The sequence below is a fragment of the Sinocyclocheilus rhinocerous genome, unplaced genomic scaffold, assembly GCF_001515625.1.
Source record: "Sinocyclocheilus rhinocerous isolate Xijiao unplaced genomic scaffold, SAMN03320098_v1.1 scaffold1406, whole genome shotgun sequence".
NCBI classification, from domain to species: Eukaryota; Metazoa; Chordata; class Actinopteri; order Cypriniformes; family Cyprinidae; genus Sinocyclocheilus; species Sinocyclocheilus rhinocerous.
This window is the reverse complement of record NW_015647095.1, coordinates 1,530,777-1,546,689: the sequence shown is the minus strand read 5'-3', so window position 1 is coordinate 1,546,689 and position 15,913 is coordinate 1,530,777. Positions and strand designations below refer to the sequence as shown.

The window sequence follows — 15,913 nt, the reverse complement described above, 5'->3', positions numbered from 1 at the left end:
CACCGCAGACGTGTGCAGTGTAAATTGTCTAAGCATTAATGGTAGGGAAAGCCCCTTATACTGGAGAGCGGCCACGTATGAAGTGTTTCTTGGAGGTTATAGTACATTGAAGAATGATCATATGACTTTTTACATACGCCATGTGACCTGTAAATGAGAAAAAAATGCTTCCATTGCAGTTTTGCGAATTATTCCTTTTTCGCATTGCCTGAAAAACCACCATGCGAGCGTAAAAACTTTTTTGCGATATATGAGCATTTTTGCGACATTGACACGTTTCCATTAGGCGTATTTTCAATTCGCAATTTCAATTTGCGCAATTTGAAGGGTAATGGAAACATGCCTACTGACAGCTGATATCTTTTTGATAAAGTTTGGACACAGAAGGACCACCATTCAAGTGGGACTTAAATATGCCATGGAGGGATATATAAAAGATTTAAAAATAAATAAACAATATTTATTTTAAAATAAATATTGTGGGTATTAATTTGGAAGCGAGGGTTTACAGATCACAATGCAAGCGGGAGAACTCTCATGTAACGTTCGTCATGATCGCGGATGACAACATCCCGGATCAACACTGTTCATGTATTGCAGGGTATGACTAAATTAATTTACATTTAACCAGTTTAATATGAAGAGACAGTGAAATGTAGACCTTCGTTTATGTGTTTTTGCCCTACGAGCAGATGAAAATTGTAACTTAATGAGAGTATGACAAACAGAAAATGAAAGTTTTTGTCTTCATTGGGATTGGGTTGAATGCTTTGGGACATTTTGTTCCGTTTTGTTTGGGTTTAGGAAATAGAAAAAAATAAATTCCATTGCCTATCCTCTCAGGATACCTGGAATCACTGTTACAAATACCCCAGGCACATCGTTTTCCGCATCCAGGAAATCATAGGACCCTACTTGTATGAGCTGCTTTTGTCTCTTTCATTAGTGTCCGAATGGCTGTAGTTTCTTTACTTCAGCTGTAGTTACCGACATCCAGCATTTTGTTTGTTTGGCGTTCCTGTGGGAAGATTCATAAGATTTGTCAGGTGACTCAAAGCTATCAGCTCAAGGAAAACAAATTAAAACTGCCTGTGCCTAGGTCACCAGTGTCTCTGGTTATTTGTCCATTTCTCCCGATGACCGCCTATTTCATCAGAACAAGGCTTTGCCATTCTTCAGACACAAGCTTTCATGATAGTTTCGTGTTTGCCTGTATAAGCTGGTAATTAAAGTTTGTCTTCAGTTTGACAGCAGAGAATGTTTGTTAGGAAACTGTGTTGACATCTAGCCTGTTAAACATTACAGTCTGTGTCATATTGTTCTCGAAGCCAAGATTTTCCAAGCCAAATACCACTTGCTTCATCTTACTTCCTTTTACGGCCTGTCAAAATGACTGAGAATGTCTCGAATTTAGGAAATTGTGGGTTATAGCCCATTAAATTCTCCAAGGTTCCTTAATTAAACCCTCTTTTATGATGTGCGTCTCTGTTTGTCAGCGCGTATTTCTCGCCGTCTGCTCCTTTTCCCTGTGTATAGATTAATTTTGTATGACATAGTTTAACGTTACACTATCCTCCTTTCACATTGCTCAGTGACCTGATGAGGTTGGGCCGCACTGCCTGGGAACACACGGTTTATTTTCAGCGCTTTCTTTCTGACGGCCGCAGTTTGCCAACCGCTTTGAAGGCAGGCTTTAATTGAACTCTTTGATTAGCCAGAAATCAATAAAACATCATTTATACTTGTGCCGTAGTTTGTAAAATCTCGGCACATATATTAATGCTAACAGAACGGCAAGTACAGATCTGTAATTTCTAGTTTTGCTGTAGCCTGCCGAACTGTGTCATTATACGTTCGCCCGACACGATGATGGAAATATGACAGGATTTTAATTATAGCGTAGCCGTGTTTTTAAAGAGCATGGAAGGAGATCTGTGACACCAGTTTGGCTTGCGCTTTGTAATTACTTCCGATTGATGTGAAGGTTCTCCTTGGCGGCAGATACGAAGAGTAGTATAGTATGTGATGGAAAGAGAGAGACTCGCCATATGACTGACGATCGGGTCGAATCAGCGACTGCCTTCCCCCGTCACATGCACACGTCCCCCTCTGCCTCCAATGTCACTTTCAAGGCATAATTACTCCAAGTTGTGTTGATTAGTCTAAGAAGCAATTATGCCAGTTTTTCCGCTGCAAATGAGGAGACATGATGGCCCCCTGATTGACAGGAAACATCTCTGCTTTAATAAGTAAATGACTATGGTAATGCAGGTACAGAGAGCCTTTGATATGTCAGCATCTTTGTCGTTGCAGGCCCTGTCCCTGTGATTTTAATGAACAGGAGTGGGACTAAAGCCCTGTGTTTCTGACTCCCAGGATCTGTCAGGAGGGAGGACGGCTCGCAGGACCGACCAGCAGGCAGCATTTCGTTTGGAAACGCCTAGCGCTGACAGCAGCTTCTCTGATTTCTGGGAGCGTTTGATCGAATGAATAAGGCAAAATGGAAAAGAGCGTCTCCACGGTGCACCTCGAAAGCCACATTTTTCTAGTTGTACCTCTTTGAAGTGCGCGATTATGTTTGGAAGTCTAGAAATCAGAGAAAAATGCGATGTAATTGACACATTGGGACTATTCTTTATCTGCCTGCGCAGTAAGTTATTAGCTGTTAATTCATCTGCCAACTCCCCTGCAGCGCCCGTTATTTGTTTAAATGGAGGGATTCCCATGGTGCATTTGTAACTACACTGCTGAAATGCTCCTCTCTATAATTATTTAACATTACACGCTGACTTATAGTGGTTATCGGTGCTGGAATATTAACATGGGAAGAGGCGAGGCTGTTTAATCACGACTGAGACTTTGGGCCAGAGTTGTGTTTAGGAGCGCATGGGTTTGCTATGATCTGCTTTTGAATGCTATGGCAAATGTTCATTTCCTTGTACAATAAAACTTCAAATTTAGCCTGATTTGAAGGTGTTGGAAACATCTCTTCCAGTAAGACAAAAAGGCTTGTCGAAGACTCTCTGATGGTCCCCTGCTTCTCATCCAGTAGATGCAACAAGATGTCAATGTGCTGAAAAGAAGTACACTTGTAATAAAGCAATGAGGTAGTCTACTTTTCTCTACTCTTCTCGAGTTCACTCCATTGTATCTTACTCTACTATACCAGCCTAGACTTGTCTGTTATTGTAAGAGTACTGTGCTGTACTTTACTAAAGTTTAGTCTAGACCAGGGCTTTTAAACTGGGGTTAAAGGACCCACAGGGAACCACAAGGGGGTGCTATTTATTTTATTTATTAATTTGTTTGTTTATGTATAGAACTTCAGTATAAAATACGAAATGTAAACATGCCAGATTATTGCACCATTGCTAATTTACATCCTTCTCTGCTGGGGGGTGCATGAAAAATTTGTTTTTTAACAAAATTTGTAATTGTATAACTGTGTATTATAAATTAATTATAAATATAAATTAAATATGTAGTATTATTATTTTGAAACACTTTTAAATGTTGTTTGAACATAAATGTGTGTTGGCAGTGTGTACACACAGCCACCCTATAATGATAAAAATGTTTTTAATCTCTATAAATAATATCCCCTTTTTCAAATCAAGCCATCCTCAGCTTCTTGGCTGTGTGACGTCACACAGACCCAGGCCCCTCCCACGATAGTTGATTGACACTGCCGTCTTACCTTAGACCCGCCCTGAGTGAGCTGTAACAGTCCGACCGCCATTGTTTCGATGCTTGAGCAGGGACGTAGACAAGAATGGCTCCTAAGCGATTGAGGCGATTTTGTTGTTGAATGTAATAATGAACATAGCAGTCGTCATTTACTCCCGACATCTGAGTCGCTGAAGACGCAGAGGATTAACGTTACTTTCGTTTTTGAAGAGAATGCGCCCCCGATCTACCTAAATGCGTCTATGTTCGCGCGAATCATTCGTGATTCAGCTTCACCTACAGAAGAAGTGAGTATAAGGGTTTTTTATGAATTTTTGCAAATCTCCTTGCCTAATAATTTGTTAGTTAGCCAGTTTCGCAGCTAAATGTGACTAAAGTAAACAGGACGGCTCGTCACCCCACAGAAGAGAGGGGCGGGTGAGCAGAGCTCATTAGCATTTAAAGGGAAATGCAACAAAACGGGTTGCTGTGAAAAGAGCTGATTTTAACAAGTTAAAAAGGGTGTTTTTACACTACCATTGAGAAATTTTAACGAAAGTATGTTATAGACTTTAAGACTCTAAAGAACCATATCAACTTGTGGAAAATGGGCATCCAATGACTCCTTTAAGATTTTATTTATTTATTAATTACATACACTTTAGACAAGTTCTGGTAATATATTTAATTCTACATTCAAGTGTCGTTCTCTTTTTTCAATTATTATTTTTAACTTTATTTTCCAGATAAAATATTAACAATTTGCTTTAATACAATGGCAATTATTTAATTTCGTTTTTTTAATTTTTTTTTTTATTATTGTCTCACACAGTATAAATGCAGAAGAATCTTCTTGGCATCAACAAGTTTGAAAACTCCTGACCTAGTGTACTTTACTCCAGTGTAGTCTATTTTACTGTCGTTTAGTGTCTGCTTTACTTCATTGTACTCTACTCCAGTGCACTCTAGAGTCCAGTGTACTGTACTCTTGTCTACTGTGCTTTTACTCCAGTGCTTACTACTCTAATTCTCTCCAATGTACTCTACTGTACTCTAAAAGGATTCCCATACAAGCCTGCATGCCGACACAGCCTTTTATACATTATTCCACACTTTTTATTCTTATTGTAGGTAGTCACTTTATGGATTAGTTCATAAACAGGACGCCCGCCCCTCGAATAACCTCCGCAGGCTCTCACGCGTGTTCACCGCATAAATGTAATAGAATCATTTGCACCAGCACTCTCAATCCCGCGCCGTAATTTATGTGGATTGAATAAGTGCCGTATTGTGGAAAAGCGCGAGTGGACCAAACACTCATTTGTCACCTCTAATAAATGTTGGAATGTAAATTATGAAGTTATGCTTCAGATGTAAATGCACTTTGTTTCAGTCTCTTAATGCAGAGGCCCCCTCGCCAGTACATTAATAGAGTGAGTGAGGTCGGCCGAGAGAGAACATAAAAATTCAGTCTGTTTTCACAATCAATAATAAGCTCAAAAAGGCTCAGATGGAGGAACATTATGAAATATTTGAAGTCGACTTCATAAATTATTGCTGGAAAACTGGCATGTACACTAAAATGTAAATACATTAATGTTATTAATAATGAAGTGACTAATAGTTCTATCAAGACTGTAATAGCTGTTTAATAGAACGTGACAGCAAGAATATATTGCACTTCGCTCTCTGAGATGGGACGGCGTGGGACATTCATCAGCGCTCGTTCAAATACACTATTTTGATTATTTTGTTCAACTAATTGCCCGCCCCCCTTCAAACCCAACATCTTGCCCCCTCAAAGGGAAAAAACGAGTAATAGATATTAATTAATACGTGTCAGTTTTAACCAGTTTGATGAAAAATAATGTAGAGAAGATGCTAATAGGCTTCTTGTTTCTCTCTGTGTGGCGCTGGGAGATTACAGCTTTAACAAGCCAATCAGGAATCAGTCAAGTGAGCTGCATTATGGCATATAAAAGTTCTTATGGAGTGAATGAGCTCTGTAAACGTACAGGAAGCTGCGGAAAAACGGTAATAAGACTTGATAGAAAATTATAGTATTGAGAACTAAAAAAAAGAGCAGTTGCAGTTGTTGTGTATTTAATATAAGGGTGTATGGGCACCTGTTGCTGCCCCTTTTGTGAGCACTAGGGGCTGCTGGTGACTGTATTATAGATCTGTACCTGCTTCTCTCAAAGTAAATCCCCTCCGAGGGCCTGTAACTATGCATTTTATAGGTCTCAAAAGGGCAAAGGCGCTGCTTGAACTTGCTTATATAAAATCGCAGTTGCCTCTGGGCTCTAGTAAGTGTAGTATTGTTGATGACGACTCTTTGCCGTGCCGACGGAGTCAGGTGTGCTGTACAATCCAAAAAATACTTCACTGTTCGTCTGAGGACGTGCATGTATCCATATAAACCACTTTTTTTATTCTTTGTATATCAACAGGAGCCCAATCTTAGATTAATGCTGTATTATTAACACTTCTTACAAGTCAGACGAACAGCAAGAAACAGGAACCCGCATGTATCTGCTAGCTGCTGGCAGCCCTGCCAAACACCTGGACCAGCGGCCCGAGGGCTTTAAGTGTTGTGACATCAAGAGAATGGCAGACAGGCCTAAACACTCAGGATAGGCGGTAAGTGTGGCACATGTCACCGTTTTGGGTGGGCTGCCTAGTTAATCAGCTGCGGTCACTTCTGTGGAGAAGCTGCTCGTGAAAGAGTTGGGGGAGAGGTGAGAGTTGTCAGCAGCCTTTTTGTGTAATATTATATGACTTGCTTCTATTGTTGCTATATTTTCTTCAAGCTGAAAATTAGGTTGTTTTTGAAAATCATTATTTACTCATTCTCATTTTGATTCAAAAGCTGTAGGACTGTCTTTCTAGGATCTCAAAAGGATACATTTTGAAGAATGTACTGTTTATTTTTGTCCCCATGCAATTGCAGTAAATGGGCACTGAAGAATTCAGAAAAAGATGAAAAGTCAGAAGTAAAAGTAAGGACAATTATAATATTGCAGAAGAATTTTATTTGAAATAAATGCAGTTCTTTTGAACTTTCTTTTCATCAAAGTGTCCTGAAAAAAAGTAGCAAGAAAATAATATTAAGTAATAAATAATATAAAAAAAAATTTCTTGAGCACCAAATCAGCAAATTAGATTGATTTCCTGAAGGATCGTGTGACACTGAAGACTGGAGTAATGACTGCTGAAAATTCAGCTTTGCATTACAGGAATAAATTACATTTTCAAATATCTAACAATACAAAAATTATTTTTGAATTGTAATAGTATTATTTTGTTTTTGTATAAATAAATGCAGCCTTGGTGAGCATAAGAGGCTTCTTTCAAAAACGACCCTGGCTCTGAACTTTTGAACGGTAGTGTGTTCTTGTAAAACAGATTTTTGAATTCTGATTCAATAAGCTGTATGCAAAGCTGTTGAAAAAATAAATCCTTCACATCACGTGATTTTGCCGTTATTATAAAAGTAACAATGTCCAATTTGTGAATAAATTGTTATGAATGAGTTCACAAAACAGTCAAATTTTTTTCATTCGGGTCCTAGAGCCGATGTGTATACGATTTGTATCCCACAGAAGAAATAAAGACATGCAAGTTTAGAACAGCATGAGGTGGAAATAATGACAGAATTGTAGTTTTTGCATGAACTATTCCTTTAAAGGAGTTGGTTAGAGACATAACAATGTCCAATTTGTGAATAAATTGTTATGAATGAGTTCACAAAACAGTCAAATTTTTTTCATTCGGGTCCTAGAGCCGATGTGTATACGATTTGTATCCCACAGAAGAAATAAAGACATGCAAGTTTAGAACAGCATGAGGTGGAAATAATGACAGAATTGTAGTTTTTGCATGAACTATTCCTTTAAAGGAGTTGGGTAGAGAACAAGAGAGAAGGACAACAGTCCCGTGGGACTCAGCGGAGAGGTATTGTCATGTGTTTTTCTCAGTCAAGGTCGGCAGGAAATGTCAGAGCAGGTGTGTGTCTGTCAGTGAGTGGCCTGCCAGCACAGCCCCTGGGCTCCAACACGCCATGCTGTGACACTGGAGCAGGACTCACACACACACACACACACACACACACGTCTGGATCCTCATGCCCCATAAAGACAGGGTCCCCTCTATAGAGCTGATGTGTTTTGTATCCCACAGAAGAAAGAAAGTCACAGATTTAGAGCAACATGAGGAGGAAATAATGACAGAATTTTAGTTTTTGCATCAACTATTCCTTTAAAGGAGTTGGGGAGAGAGCAAGAGAGAAGGACAACAGTCCCGTGGGACTCAGCGGAGAGGTATTGTCATGTGTTTTTCTCAGTCAAGGTCGGCAGGAAATGTCAGAGCAGGTGTGTGTCTGTCAGTGAGTGGCCTGCCAGCACAGCCCCTGGGCTCCAACACGCCATGCTGTGACACTGGAGCAGGACTCACACACACACACACACACACACACACGTCTGGATCCTCATGCCCCATAAAGCCATTGCGGGTCACCTCCGGGCACAGCAAAGACTCACGTAGAGTCTCACGTATTGAGCACATATTGCATCTGATACTGCAACAAAGCAATTTTAGATTGCAATAACCAGTGTGTTCGCTACTGTTTTTAAAGGAATACTTCACTCAAAAATGAAAATTCTGACATCATTTACCCTCACCCTGTCTGTGTTTTTTCTCAGTGCAGTGAGTCAGGGAGGTTCAGTATTGTTTTGGACCCCACCGACTTTCATTGTTTGGACAAAACCATTCTGTCTTTTGTGTTCCACAGAAGAAAGAAAGTCATACATGTTGTCATACAAGGATAAAAATTCTGTCATCATTTATTCAATTTGGGGTGAACTATCCCTTTAAGGTGTGTCCATATGAAACTTCCCTTTGAAAGCCAGTCTGATCTGTCAATCTTGATTGAACTTTTGCGTGTGATCAGATCTCTGCTTGTTCATTCCATTGTGTTTTGGTGTTTTTCATGGTTATTGTTGCTTGGGCAGGGTCAAGAGGGTTTTTACGCAAGCTGAACTGATTTATACGCAGGTTTGAGAACAGGGCTGGGTGGCACCATCGTACCGCAGACATGCTTTGGGCAATTATGCAGTAAAACCTGTACATTCTGGCTGAACCTTTAGAAATGTACGATTATTCTCGCAGACGAGCAATTCTCAGATTCTGTGGCTTCAGTTGAGTAACACCAGTTCTCCATATGAGTCAACAAGCATAAATCACTGCCACGGTTTTATTTTCTACCCCATTCCAAACCATTTTGCAAGAAAAACAAAACAACTTCTTTTTTTTTTTCAATGCAATTTCAGTCACTATGATAATTAAAATGTTTCAGTTTTTTTGGATGTACTAAATTAAAACTGGAAACCTGAATTGTTTTTTATTAATTTTCTGTGCCGCTGTGGTTTGAAGAAGGTTTAATCTCACTGGTAGATTAAATACTTATTGCTTTTCTCCGCCATGTGACCCTATTTGTGGTCTGAGTATCTCTTTAAAGGCAAGCTCCATTGTCATCTAATTGTTCCTGACAGCTCTGACTAGCACACAGCCTGGGAGGCCTGTCAGTTCATTCGGACCAGCCCTGTTGTTGCTGAACTTCCTTTTGAAGCCAGTAGATGGTGGTATTCATCTTCTGAGAGGTACCCAGAGAGCCGTGGGAGGCCAGGTTGCCCTGTCTTTGTCTCTTTCCTTGTCTGATCTTACTTCTTTAAACTTTCTCTGCCTTTTACCTCCTTATATATAACTGTATCTTCCGTACCGTGCGTTTTTGTTATACTTGACACATAATTTTTTGCTCAACATCCAGTTGTTTCCATCTCCGCCACCCTCAGAGTAATTTAGAGGAGGGTCATCGAGCAAAAGGGTCACACCACCAATTCCTCACCTTTTTGAAGACCGCAAAACTGTTGATCCGCAACATGCAATAAGCATCCGGAGCTACTGAATGCAAGCCGACGTGAGATGATAATGTCACCGGAATGTCACAATCTGTCTGTCGGTGGCGTGGCCGTCCTCTTTCAGTGTCATATTGTGCTTATGCCTAATCAACTAACCAGCAGCAAGCACATTTCCCATTTAATTGTCAACGTACTATTACGTCCGTTAGCTAGTTTGATGTGAGAGATGTTGGCACAAAATTGTACACTTTGATTTTGTGTGTATGTGTGTGTGATTATGGGTAGGTGGGCGTCTGAAGCGGAAAGGGAAGACACTCGTCAGGGTTATGGCAGTCGTAGCTGACAAGAAGGCTCTTCCTTCGTCTCCATAAACCCCGTATGAAAACATTTTGACCAATTGTGGAGCTGAGGAAGTATCCATTACTGGATTACTGCTGGAATATTTGCGGTGAGCCGGGCTAAGTACAGTTTCCCCCCCCCCTCACTGCTGAGTCCAGGGGCCACAGTTTCATCTTTCTGTCTCTTTCTCTCTCATACACGCATATTTCACATTTTTTTTTCCATAGAATGTTCAAAAACAATGGCAAAAAATGAGTAATCATTTTTAAGCTAGAGCTCAAGATTACTGTTTATTTTATTAAGTGTTATTATTTATTAAGCAATATTAAATTAAATTGACTCCTGAAAACTGGTATTTTTTTGGCAAAAAAACACATTAAGTCAGTCATATAAACAATTCTGCTTTATAATGAAAACCTCTAGTATACACATTTTACGCTTTTAAAATGTTTTTGTGAAGAATGTCCAAAATGACTGTAAAAAACCCTCAAGATTCCGGTCTATTTTTTAAAGTGCAAGTCTAAGTGTAACATTTATTTTTATTTTTTTTGTTAAGCAGGTTATTGTCAACTCTGTGAGCATATTTTTCTCTTTCCCTGAGGAGATTAGATTAAATGAACATCCCAAAACGGGCTTTTCGTCAAAAATCTTTTAAGCATCTTTTAGCTATGTGAACAAGTCTTATATCGAACACCTCGGTGAGCCGGTGAAGTGTGTCGGATGTGTAATTCCGGCACCACAGCCGCTTTGGCTCTCTCATTAGCGGAAACAAATGATCACATGTGAAAGCTGGACATATCTCCCAACAGTTAATAATAACGATTAAGATAAATTTGCCCCACATTAACAGAAATGTTTCCAGCAAATGCTCTGCTTTACCGTGTTCTATTGATTTACATGTTAAGAGGAAATATTTCAGGTCTGTAATCGAAAGTATTGAGTACTAGTTAGGCTAGTGTTACAGATTAGCCTGGGCTGAGTGAGGCGAGTTGCTGGCAAACGTCTGTTTAATGAGCGCATGTGCGTCTGTGTGTGTTCAAATGTGTCAGTGCCGCCATAAACCAGTTGAAAAGGTTGACTTTATCAATTTGTGTGTGCGTTTTAATATATGAATTTCTTAACATTAGGCTTAAAAAAATATTCTGGTTCATGCATTCATAATATTTCTTTATATTATAATATGTTGCTATACTTTAGTTTTGTTCTTTTCAATCCCAGTCTCTCCTGTAAGAGTGAAAAGGCATGATATGCTGTTGATGTGATGAATTTGATAACTAATAATGTTTTACAGGATTTCCACAATCATGGAAATTCATAAGTGTGATTTTAGTTATTTTTAGCCTAATTCTCAAGTGCTTATTTGGCTGAAATTTGGCTTTGTGAGTTTATATAAATCATCAAGAACAACTGGAACAGTCATGAAAAAAATGTGGGAACCCTGGATTCTGAATCTGGTCCAGAAGGCTTTAGTCATACTTATTTTCAAACCTTTGTAGATCACATAACAAAACTCTCAGCTGTCCTTTTCTCTGCTATTGTATCCATTGTAATTTTTTGTTTTGTTTTGTTTTGATGTTAAAATTCGTTGTGACCTTTAAGTCGTCAAAGTTCAGAACATTCATAAAAAAATTGCCTCCACCGTGATTTGAATATCAGCACTGTAATCGCGGGTCTCTGCGCTCAATCCACTCGCAGCACAAGGAAAATGTGTGTCGCTCTACTTTGTCATCAGTAATGGCTCTTTTTGCATATATCTATTTATCACGAATGTGACCTTTTGAAAGTGGATTTGGTTGCATAAGGAAGATGGGTAAAGGCATAACTGACTGAGATATTCCCTTTTCATGCACTTTTTTTCAGTAGTTTAAAGTCGTAAACAGACCGCACAGTTATGCTGAAGACCGATCGGAGTGACTGCTAAGATTTTTGTGATTATGATGAGGGGCAGGCAGAACATTTTAAAGGGATAGTTCACCCAAAAATAAAAATTCTGTCATCGTTTACTCACCCTCGTGTCGTTCCAAAGCGGTATGGATTTCTTTCTTCTGTGGAAAAAAAAAAATATTTTGAAAAATGTCTTAGTATTTTTTGTTTTGTTTCAGACCCCACTGTTTTAAGAGTTTTATTGCAAAATATTGGATCCCCCCCCCCAAAAAAATCTTCCTTGTTCTGCAGAAGAAACGGGTTTAAAATGGAATTATCATTTTTAGGTGAACTGTACTTTTATGGGCAGCCATAGAAGATCAAATCTTCCAGAAATCCCAATGAAAAGAGAGCAAAACTGGGCTAAAACGCTACTTTATGAAGGATGGTAAAGGTTTATTGATGTATGTACTGTCTGTGTCGTGTGGGTGTGGAGTTGATCAGTAAGAATTGATTTCTTACTGCTGTTTTAGATGAACTCTCGCTCTCTCATGCACACACGGTTCATGCTCGACTGTTCTCAGTGGGCTCTCCTCGATAAAGGTCATTTAAAGCGGAAGTTGTCATAATTAGAAGGGCATTTTAAGATCTAATTATAAAAGATTAAAAACACCATTTTGTGCATCAACCCATCAGGAGTTGAAAGGAATCTGACTGCATGGAAACCCACGTTGCAATTTCATAGAGTCGGAGCGCTTAAAGCGTCCTAGATATCCATCTATGTCATGGAAACATTCACGAGAGAGGTTAATTAATATAGAAAGTCGACTACCATCTCTTTCTCCCTCTCTCTTCTTCTGAAACCATTGTTTTGTAGGAATCTGAAACCAACCTAACACAATTGGATCGGTGTCTATTAGGCCTTTATTATATCAGGGGTGCTTCTTCACAAATGTACAGGGCAATTTGAAATGAATTGATTCACGCTGAGACTGGATCCCCAGACCTGCTAATGATTTCCTTTTAGCTTCCTTTACCCTTTCCTTTTAAGTGCCAACTGATGGCCCCCACCTTCTGCTGCTGTAGATCTTGTCCTTTCTCACGGAGCAGTCATTACTGTCAACAGTCCTGTAGTCTAACATCAGACTCGTGTACAGTTAGACACGCATTTTGGTCTATAAATTCATTTTACATCTTTATACGGCCCTCTTCAAAGTTGGGGCATGATTTGGGCCTGAAGTACCTACAGGGTAAAAGTCTTTGTTGATTTTGTTTTATTTTCTAATAGAAATAACCACCACAATACTTTTCTAAATGATGTTTGTTGCTATGCACAACTATTTTTTGCCTGATTATGCTTTCGACAAATGCATTGCCAAAGAATATATATATGTAATATATATACATATAAAATAGATGTATCCCTACCTTTCCACACACAGTTTAAGGCACTTTTGGCATCTTTGACCACTTTTGTGATGTTAAAATAGTCTTTTTTCCTCCATCTACAACTGATTTAATGGTGTTTGGCTTAATATTTTATGTAAAAGTGTGTTGCCTTGAGCAAAAATGTATTTCCCTGTTTGACCTGTTTGCTAAGGAAGTCTTCCTTCTCATATCTGCTAGTTAGATAGCAAATATCAAACTTCCTCTTTAATTTTTAGTTTAGAATTTATTTCTTATGAGCTATGCTTTTAAAAAAGGAAAAATAAATAATCTGATCAGAATTCACGGGTTATTCTTAAAATGACATTTTTAGGGTAAGAGTAAGATAAATTCAGGTACACTTTTTGACATTAATGTCAAAAAGTGTACCTGAATTTATCTTACTCTTACCCTAAAAATGTGGTGATTTATCTAAATTCGTCCTGTTCGTCCTGTTCTATAGACCAGATATTGAACTTTTAACTTGTTTAACAGAGACTAACATGAAGAAAGCATCATACGAGGTTGGCTCTTAAAATTTGGCTTCCCTAATAGGACATTTATGTTTCCTTCCCGATCAATATCATCACGTTAAGGGGAACGACCACCTCCTCCAAATTTAAGGCGAGCGTGAGGCAAAAGTGCTCTGTTAAAACTCGGTCCGATCCAAACTCAATAACCGACACGGCGCGATTTGCAAGACCTTGTCCAGTCATCATGTTCACAGCAGGCATGTCTCCAGACATGGCCCTTAATGTTGCTTGGCCCTATGATTGAGTTTTCACCACTTTTTAGGTTGCACCTGACACTTGATCATTCATCTCATTTGTAAAGATTATTGGTTAGAACAGGGAGCACTTTCCGTGCATTAGCAATTTTAGCCTTACAAGAAACACTAGAAAATAATGGTTGATTAACAAAGAGTATTTACTGGTATTCAGCAAAGAAACACGCACCCACCTTTTTAATTTGAGTTAATATTTTGCTTGCCAAACCAAATGTGCCTTGTACTGACATGCAGTGATACAGCTCTCCCCCTTAAAAGCACAATCACATGCTGCTACCTTATACGACAACGAGGGTGATCTATACGTCAATAAGTAGACAAGACTAAAATCTGTGCAATGTGGTTATAATTGATTGAGATGTCTGGGTGGAACTTGCATAAAGCAGCCGTGTCATCTGCAAAGAAAAGCACTTTTCTTCTCCCTGAAGAACAGACGTAACACTCTTGAAAAATAAATGGACATCGCCCTCATTTGTTATCCCACTTTGATCCCATCTTTTAGAGAAGTGTTTACAAGAATGCCGTGCCCCTTCCATCCAAGTAAAAGCTAGTCTCAATCACAAAAAGGAGTCGTATTTCAAGCCGAGGAGCCGCGATTTCGACCCCTTTGTCTTGTATAATCTTAAATGAAACATCCCCGCACTTGTTTTTTTTTTCGCTGGCGGTGACTCAATTGAGAATTTTCTTTTCCTGTAAAATGTGATTTACTGTACGCGTAACGTGCCTGACATCGTTTCTGTGCAGTGAATAAAGAATATGATGGTTTATGCAGTTTACATGGTGTTTATAGAGCGGGGAAAGAGCATTTCTGGATTGTAAAAGGCACTTATTATGTCATTGTACAACAACTCAAAAACCTCCTCCATTCAGATACTAATTTTAACTTGCGATTCAGGTTTGAAGACTTCCCAGAACTGAGCTGAACTTGTTCATTTATGAAGTGGGAGTGTTTTTAGTGTGTTTGACTATGTAGACTTTGCAATTTTCTTGTCATTAAGTTTCTAGGTGACTAAATTCACTATGCTTTAAGCTTATATATAGCACGGTCAGAAGTAATAGGTTCCCATGGGCACAAATGGCACCGAAAATGAGAAAAATACCACAGAAAGTGAAAATGTATGGCAAAAAATGTGATTACTTTTTGTTGTTGTTTCCAATGATGTTTTTAATGATTCTTTTTTTGTTTTACATTTTAGGCCAAGCTATTTTTGCATAATGCAAAATATAAATGTGTTATTGAATTTATAGGTAAAAATTATTATGCATATTGAGGTTTGAACAAACTATTGGTGTGAAACAATGGCATGTACAAACAGTTTTAAAATGGCAAAATAAACTGTTTGACAAATGGATAACATAAAGTGTTTTTATTGATAGTTAGAAAAAAATACCCCCTTGTAAATGTTAAAAAAAGGTTAACTCCTGACACTAATATAGAGATCCAGAAATGTCCTTACCCTTTGGGTAACAGCTTTGCAAAGATCATGTTACCGTAAAACGTTGTGCCTGATGTGTTCTGAAACCAGGTGTGACTAAGGTCGCGTTCTTTGCAGACACTGACTCAGTCGTATATATATATATTTGAAGACAAATGCGGCCTGCCTGCTTGCTTATTCCAATTATCGGAATCATAATCTCATGCCGTTCCCTAAATCGGCAGTGCCCCCCTTTTCGTCTTCCTTCTTCATCCAACAAAGTCAAAGTTGTTCCCCATAAATTTAAGCTGAAATCAATATGATGTGTTTTTGAAAGGAAAACCGGGTCCCCTACTCACTCTGTCTTGATTTGTCGCCGCAGAATTATACAGCTGGCCCGACTATTACACATTCTTCTCAGCCTATTTTCAAAATGCAATCCTTTTGGATTGAAACAGGTCTTTAGTATATGCAATGCATTACCTAAAACGGATTACCACAGA

General features: G+C 38.8%; 1 protein-coding gene across 1 annotated transcript in view; it reads left to right on the top strand.

The window, feature by feature from the left end:
• The window catches only part of pex14 (peroxisomal biogenesis factor 14), a 72,825-nt gene that overhangs the window by 11,577 nt on the left and 45,335 nt on the right, over positions 1–15,913 (top strand). The gene's annotated exons all lie outside the window — the stretch shown is intronic.